Raw genomic sequence first — 9,325 nt, forward strand, 5'->3', positions numbered from 1 at the left:
GAGAGCTAATTGGCCTTATACTGCTCTGCAAGCTTATGCTGTGGTTTACACTGTGCTGCAAGCACACTGCTCTGTTTGTGACAAAATGTTCAGAAGTCCAAAGTAAAATGAGAAAAACATGTACTTTAGAGATTTTTTAAGCTAAATATGTTTTAAGTTTATAAGATTCTAATCTTATTGAGTTTATATTATTTCTTAATGTTAAAGTGATTTCATTTTATTATTCTCTTATAATTTTTAAAAACTTTTTTTATTATTTATTTTGAGAGAGAGAGGAAGAGAGACAGAATGAGTGGGGGAGGAGAAGAGAAAGGGCGAGAGAGAATCCAAAGCTGACTCTGCACTGTGCAGAGTCCATTGCAGGGCTAGAACTCAGGAACCACGAGATCAGGCCCAGAGCCGAAATCAAGAGTCTGACCTTGAATCAACTGAGCCACCTGGGCTCCTCAAAGTGGTTTCATTTTATTAAATAAGAGTTCATGATAGTTGGGGTCTTTTTCCATTTTATTTAGAAGAATGCAGAACCCTACATGAGTTGCTAGAGGTTTTGGAAAGTGCTGTGGTTTCATGGACTATAAAATTACGGGAACTATGGTTGAACTTCACAAGATGTCTCTATGGTATTTACTGTTATTCAAAAGATAGATGACAAATTGAGGCTCAAAATATAATAATATTTTCCAAGGTCATCCAACAAATAATGAAGAGGTGATGGCAAATTCAAAGAGAACAAAATTGAAATCAGTTGGGGGTTGATGAAGTAATCTATCAACTACCATTGATTGAACTATTATTGAGTATTCTTCCCTCCCTTGCAAAAATAAAACCACTTAAAAGGTTGCTACACTGAATAATTATTTTTGTCATATTTCTTAAAGTAAATCTATGACATTTTACAGTAGCCCTTTGCCTGCTGTCTCTGGAATGTCTCTTCTTATCTCTTTCAAAGGTGGGATAAATGGCTAGATTATGATGTGGAAAGGAGTAACGAAAGGTGCAAGGAGCTCAGAAGAATGTGCTGTTTGAGAGGGATAGACTGATTGTCCATATTTGAGAGAAAGACCAAAAATAAGTTTTAAAAATTAAAAACAGGTTATAAAAATAAGGAAAGTCATGGTACAAAATGAGAAAGTTTGCATGCAAGGTAATTAGCTAAATTTAAGTTAAATCTAAAAACCATGGTGACCATCACAGTGGGAGAAAAATAGGTAGTCATGAGTGGACCTCCAAGCAGCAGTAAGTGTAGTGAAGAGGCCGGCAGTCCCTGATACATAAGAGGGTCTTCTTTTTCCAAAGAGTTGTGGTTCAGGGCAAAAAGTTCCAATCCTGAGAGTCTAAAGGCTTAATATAGAATTCAGTCACAAAGTATAAAAATGGAAATCATTGAATTAACATGAATAGTCACTGGCTAATTCCTATCTATATGAAAGGATTATTCTGATTTCAAGGTAAACCTGGATATGCTGATAATGAAGAGGGGCACTTACAAAAGTTTTAGTTTAGTTCTTAATTTAAAGTAATGGTTCTTAATTGATTTTCACTCTAATTTGTTTTTAATGTGTATTTATTTTTGAGAGAGAGAGAGAGATTGAGAGAGAGAGAATAGGCAGGGACAGGGCAGAGAGAGACAGAGAGAGAATCTGAAGCAGGCTCCAGGATCCCAGCTGTCAGCACAGAGGACAATGTGGGGCTCCAACTTTCAAACCATGAGATCATGACCTGGGCTGAAGTTGGACACTTATTTGACTGACTCACCCAGGCACGCTGTGATTTTCACTTTAGCATTAGGTGGATAATCTTTCTCTCTTTTTCCAAAATGTCCATACTTAGAGAAACTTGCACTTCCATCTAGTTGAAATCACGGAGTAGAGGGCAGTTATTAGCAACTAGAACCATCTCTGTTTGGTGATTCTGATGTACATCCATTACTAAGAGCCCTGAGAATGTTGCAGGCTTAAGGAACTATGTAACCCTGTAAAAAATAATAAAGACATTTCAGAGAATAATAGACACAAACGCTAACACACAAGAACTAGTCACATTGATCATTTTATTATTATGTCCTTAGATTTAAGACTTTTGGCAAACAAGATGAACAACATAGTGGTTAAAAGCACTGACCACCTTCCTTCCTACCTCATCCAATACAACAAAAAAATCCATCTATAATTTTGACTTTCCAAAAACTTAACTAATAGTCACTGTTGACTGGAAGCCTTACTGATAACATAAACATTCAATGAATACACATGTTGTATGTTACTTGTATTGTATACTGTATTCTTATAACAAAAATATGTTATAGAAAAGAAAATGTTAAAATCATAAGGATTATATTTATCGAAAAAAATCTGTATAAGTGGACTGACACAGTTCAAACTAGTGTTGCTCAAGAGTCAATTCTACTTGAAAATTTCTTAAACAGAAGGAAATTGGAAAGTACTAATAGTGAAATAGAAAAGGAAATTACCTAGGTAGCACTATGTTAAATATGTGTTCATTATGAAGTTTCATGTATTTAAAATAAGATAATGATATTTACAACTGGCTTTATTCATTAAAAAGTCCATCAATTTGGGTTATACATAAAAATGTCTGAGAGTATTTTAAAGAGTAAGAGATAACAGTGTTTATGAATGAAGTCATATTTATTTATTTATTGTTATTTATATAGTATATATTGTTTATAGATAGCATTTTGAATAGGAAGTCTATAGTCTAGGCTAACAAATTAAGAGATAATCTGGGGCAAGTTTATAGTTACATGAGATAACTCAACACTTTATTATCAAATAGGCTTTGTGTTAGATGATTTTGCTGAACTGTAGGCTAATGTAAGTATCCTAAGCATGCTTGTGGTAAGCCAAGCTAAGCTATGATGTTCGGTAGGTTAGATGTTTTAAATGCATTTTCGACTTGATATTTTCAACTTATTATGGATTTATTGGGACAAAGCCCATGGTAAGTCAGGAAGGACCTGTATTCTAAGAGCTGTACCTGTCTGATATTTAGGATGTATACTGGCTCTACTTGTGTATATTTATGCACAGATATGGTGGGCAAGGATGCAATGGTAACAACTGCAAAACAAACACTTGCATAAAGTTTTGTAAAATCCAAAGAAACCGTCTCTATACAATGTCTGTGTGACATTAGAAGGTGTGAACTACAAACTACAAGATGTGAACATTAGTCCTAGCATGAACAGCGGGACCAAGATGGCAGTAGATTCAGCAGAAAGTAATCAATGTATTGACAACAGAAATAGTAACATTGGCTCTGATTATATCTCTTTTTGACCCCTTAACATTGAAAATTGGTACTCCTATTGTACAACCGACTCTTTTAAACCTTGGGCATCTACAAATTTGGAATAGATGATAGAAGGAGCAGCAGCTCATTGGTGCCTTCAGGATATTTTGACATCATATCTTCTACTTTTAATATCAATAGAAATCAGAATCCAGAGCAGGGACAATGGAGTATTAAAAGTCACATCTTTAGAGGACTCATTATTGGAGCCCAGTCCCTCTCGATTGACAAAACTATTTTGGAGGAAAATCCAGGAGCTGGTTTTCCTACAAGTGGGAGAGATAGAATAGCTAGTTTTGCTTTGAAAATTGCATTTTGAGAACGAGAAGTGGTTGAACTTAAGTGTTTGGGTAGCCAGGAGAAAAGTAAAATATGAGTGACATGGTAATAATGAAGGGGTTCTGTGCCTTGGAGGTACTAATGAAAAAAAAGTGAGTGATAAAGCAAAAAGGAGAATCTTAGAGCAGCCAAAGCTGGTGCTTAAAGAATTAGTGATATTAATATTCAAAATAAAATTATCAGTCTACTTGGAAACCATTTTATAGCATTAGAATCAATTAGGTATCAGGACAGTTTTCTAAACAACTAGAGAATTGGCATCTACCTTTATTTTGCTAATTTAATTTTTCTTGTCACTACAGGATGGAAATATATGATGGCATAGAAATGAATAAGGTGGCACTTTTTAAAAACAATGGGAAATTTTTAGGACCATATGACAATTTATTTTTTATAATTACAGAGTTTTCACACTTACTAGAGAGTTGAACACATGTTTATGACTTATTTCCACTTTGTTCAATTGTGCTACTAAAATTATAATTTGCTTTTGGAGGTTAGGGCTACAGCAAAGAAAAAAAAAAATGAGGATACTGTATAAGAATGCAGCATTAGTTAGATTTTCCTTGGACTCAAATATTATGCCATCTATGTCATTGATAAAAATTAATCCTTACAGAATGCTTTGTTTTCCAGTTATTAACATTCTTTTAATGCTTTTAAATTAGAATTATTTACAAATGAGAAAAATGGATATGGCCTTGACATTACTTTCATGTTTTGGCAGAAGAAACATATTTTTCTCAAGGATATGCTAGGAGCTCAGCTGACCGGAGAGACAGCTGAACTGTCAGATGTGAGAGGCTACTATAGCAGCAAACCAAAAGTAAGGGTTAAACCTTTCATCACTTGCTGGGATGGTAGAGAAAGAGCCTAAAATTGGTGGGCGTGCTGACCACCGCCTCATTACATCTTCTCCCAGGAACACTGTAATTGGCAAGGAGCAGGCAGATCATCTCAGTGGTCATTGCACTCTTGAGGGACCCCAAAATAAAGGCTCAGGGGTAGAGAGGAGACCAAGAGGGAAGAGTTAGAAGCATAAAAGCACTGAAGACTTAGTCATAGTGGAAAAAGATGTCTTCACAATTTCTTCCTCCTCCATGAGGTCATAGCAGAGGCACCTGAAGATCTCTACCCAAAGCCTTATAGTTGTGAATAGAAGTGTCAAATGAATAAAATATATTTTAAAGCTTAATTATGCAAAGTTTACTTGTTTTCTACCATATTTTTCCAGTATGTTCTGAATTTTGTTTTATTTTAATTTTAAAGTACAATTTTAACTACTAGTAGCTATAAACAATCACAAATAGAAAATATTGAAACACATATAAAAGGTGAAATGTTTTCTTAGATCATTTTTTTTCTGTTTCAGTAATTTCTGTGTAAGTGTTTTCCACAAAGAACAGATTTATGGAGGGGATACAGTCTGTTTGATCTTATTACATTGGCACAGAGTAATTATATCTTTGAAAGGCTAACTAACCAAAGCAGAATAAAACCAGGAACTTGAAGGAACAAATTGATGTGAATAGATTTCACTCACTGGCTGCCTTCAGGAAAATGTAGTAACCAACTCTCCGCTGACTAGATGATGTTGCCACACTGTCAGAGACGGGCTTGAGCCGGGTCCTGGGGCCTCTGAAGGATGGACGGTGTCGGCGAGGGAGGGATGAGAGAGCCCCAAGATTCTTTCTGATGACCAGGCAGGCATCTCTACCCTGACTGGGGCTCAACTTTATTTTATAATTAAGTGTTTGAGGGAGGGGCACAGAAGTGGCATTTGCCTTAGACAATGATTTCTGACAACAAACTTTCTTTGATATGTAAGAATTTCCTGGAACATAGACTTGTAGAAGACTCATGCATAACCTTTATCAATAGTGATTGAGGTAGGGGATTTAGATGCTTATCCTATGGGGAAGGAAGGCATCTTTAGCATACCAAACAATGATTTTAGCATAAAAAGGGTGAAGTTTAGTTCTTTGTGAGCAGGGGTCAATAGCTTGTTTGTTTACAGTGGAAGTATCAAGAAAAACAGGTATTTCAGGAAACGCCTCTGCTCCCATAATCCCAAAAGAAGTTCCTCAATAGGTTCCTTCACAGGGTGCAATCAGCATATTCAAGGCCAGAATAAGTCACTCTAAATACTGACAACAAATGCCTTGGTGGGGGGGGCAGTGCTCCAAGCAGAAACAATTGGGTGGGGGTGGATATCTGTCCTTAACTCTAAATTAGGCTCTTTGTCTCAGGGCCAGGCTCAATTGTAACTCTTGTGTTCTTAGCCCACTTTATTATATAAGTCTTGGATCTGTAAGGCCCATAGGAAGAGCCTTTTGACAATCATCCACAATGCTTTCATCTAAAATCTCTTTTAAAAGGCAGGAATATGCTTTTCCTTATGAGGAATCTGTGGGGAATATCAGTCTGATTTGGAATATTGTGAGGCTTGTCAATACCAGCAGGCTCATTTCCAACATGAGCCAGTAGTAGCAGAAGGAGAGACCAGTTTTCGTTTCTCATGGCAGGAGCTGTACAAACGCTGCCATTTCTTTGCTGTGACTGTCATCCAGTGAGACCAGTGTGGCTCCCAGCACCACACAGATTAGATAACATAAGAAGAGCCTGGAGGTTTAAAATCCCAGGGGAAGGGGAAATAAATCTGTGCTATTATTCCAGTAATAAAATAATTGCTTCTAGGCCTTTTGGCTAAGATCAAGTGTAAAATGACAAAACACCATTGAAGAATCTGATATTATTCTAGTCATAAAATGTTAAAACAGGGGTACCTGGGTGGCTCATTCAGTTGAGCATCCAACTTTGACTCAGGTCATTATCTCACAGTTGGTAAGTTCCAGCCCCCCATTAGGCTCTCTGCTGTTAGTGTGGAGCCCACTTCAGATCCTCCATCTCTCTCCCTCTCTGCCCCTCCCCTGCTGTCTCCCTCTCTTTCTCTCTCAAAAATAAATAAAATAAACATTAAAACAATAAAATAGGAGCACCTGGGTGTCTGACTTTGGCTCGTGATCTCTCCGTCTATGAGTTCAAGCCCTGCGTCAAGCTCTGAATTGATAGCTCAGAGCCTGCAGCCTGCTTCAGATCTGTGTCTCCTTCTCTCTCTCCACCCTTTGCCTGCTCACATTCTGTCTCTCTCTGTCTCTCAAAAAGAAATAAATGTTAAAACAATTGTTTTTAATAAAATAAAAATAAAATAAAATGTCAAAACACCATGGCAGGATACTAAAATAAACATATTTGGTTTGATCAAAACTAAATAAAGTTAAATATATACTATACTTTCTAAAATTGTTTCTACTGACTTACTAAAAATACATAATTTTTATAGAATAATAGAGCTGATAGTTGGAAAATACTATAAGAGATAAGTAGATAAAATCTGAGTAAATATTTTTTTAATTATTTATTCACTGGTTTTTGAGAATTGAAGACTGAACCCAAAATACATTTGACAATGAGTAGAAAATACAGTATTAAAAGATATAAAAGAGCCCAACTTGCATACAATATATTTATGCTTTTATTGGTCTTTTTATATAACCTAAATTATATTTTCCACTTAAAAGTAATTTTTCTGGTGGTTAGAATTTAGTGTATATAATTATTCTGCAATGGCTGCCCTGAGAGAATTCTTGTTTTGCCAATTGCATTAACTGTTCCTTTTCTTTAGTAAAACGTGTAAAATGGGTTTGACATTTGGTTCCTACCTTATACAAGAAAAAAAAATCCAGTCAGTTCATCCTTCCTTTTCCAAAGCCCTTTAAAATTAGATAGATATCAAAGCCCTTCAATGATATAAAGGTGAATTTTATATAATCCTCTGGCTAATTTTATAAAGTATCCTATCTTTTACCATTAAAAATACTGTTTATCAAGGTAAGAGTTTTAGCTATTATTGGAAATGTATTTCTATTTGCAAATCAAAATAAAAAACATTCTGGGAAAAATCCAATTATTGCAGAAAATATTTTTAATTTTGTATATATCTATATGAATAAGATATATAATTTTGAGCCATTCTTCAACTAACTCAGACAAAAATATAATCTTGATGACACCTGGGTGGTTTAGTCGATTAAGCATTCAACTCTTGGTTTCAGCTCAGGTCATGATCTCACAATTTGTAATTTCAAGCCCTGCATTGGGCTGTGTGCTGACAACACAGAGCCCACTTGGGATTCTCTCTCTCTCTCTCTCTCTCTCTCCTTGTCTCTCTCTGCCCCTTCCCTGCTCTCTCTACCTCTCTCAAAATAAATAAATATTTAAAAAATATATAATCCTGATGTTGCATAAAAAATAATATAGACATGTGTGTCTGCTACCTCTTATTCAACGAATTTGAAATACAAAATAAGGTATCATGTTACTTCATTGTTACTATTTTCAGAAGCGTCCTCACTGGATTATTTTCACCAGATATTCCCAAGAATCGCTGGCATTTGCTTACTCAATTCAAAGTAGCAAATGTAGATTTCTGTTGCTGAAAGTGAGAAGTGAAAAGACCTGTTCTTGGTTCGGTTTTGGCTGCTATCACCCTCTTCAGTCTGAGCCATCCAAAGAAGTGCAGTCACCCTGACTGTACCCCAGCTTTTGGAAACAGTGATATCCCAAATCTAGGCCAATTAAATCCAAATTGGGGGGATGTGGTTAAGCATGTGACTTTTTTTAATGTTTTATTTATTTCTGAGAGAGATAGAGACAGTGTGAGCAGGGGAGGGTCAGAAAGAGAGGAAGATAAAGAATCTGAAGCAGGCTCCAGGTTCTGAGCTAGCTGTCAGCACAAAACTGGATGTGGGGCTTGAGCCCACGAACTGTGAGATCATGGCCTTAGACGAAGTCAGACGCTTAACCAACTGAGCTACCCAGGCGCCCCTAAGCATATGATTTTTGAAAACTCACCAGGTCACTCAAATTTGCATCTATAGTTTAGACCCACTGTTCGAGAGCATTATACTGCTTAGTACTAATACTATGACATCTCCTGTGAGAGCTGGCAGAAGTCCAAATACAAGATTCTCTCTCTCTTATATCAGCTCTAGTATTCTAGTGCCCTGGGATAACAGTTAATAACAGACATTACTGTTCAGATAAGGTAATCAGTTTAGTCTAGAGTACATTTTCCAATATGCATGGCCTTGATCATTCCGTTTTTTAAAAAACTGCACGTGCAGTAACAGCAAGCAGAGGTGATTATACACTCTATCTTCTTATTACTCCCTAAAGCCCCACCCCCCTACATGCTGACACATTAATTGCTCTCTTTATGGTAGGAACATCTCCCCTTTTTTCTAAATCTTAATCAAGACGATACATGCATCTTGTATCACATATCGAACCTCATGTACCTGCATCCCAATTTAAAATGACCTCACAGGTTTTTCTCAGAAAACTGTGCAAGCAAGCAATATCCATTTATTTTACTGAGTTACTGGGAATATATTTATTGAGTTACACTGAGGATTTTTCTAAAGCAAATCTGCTTCATGGAACTATCACTTTAAAACAAAGCACTGAAATTGAACAGTGACTATGACCAGGCAATGTTCTAAGTGCTTGACACGTATTGACTCATTTTTCTTCAAGACAATAACATGAGATAGGTTTTCCAAGGACCTTTTCAGGTAAGGAAACAGAGGCACTAGGATATTAATAACTTGCA

The sequence above is a fragment of the Hyaena hyaena genome, unplaced genomic scaffold (assembly GCF_003009895.1).
Source record: "Hyaena hyaena isolate Hyena2069 unplaced genomic scaffold, ASM300989v1 scaffold_507, whole genome shotgun sequence".
NCBI classification, from domain to species: Eukaryota; Metazoa; Chordata; class Mammalia; order Carnivora; family Hyaenidae; genus Hyaena; species Hyaena hyaena.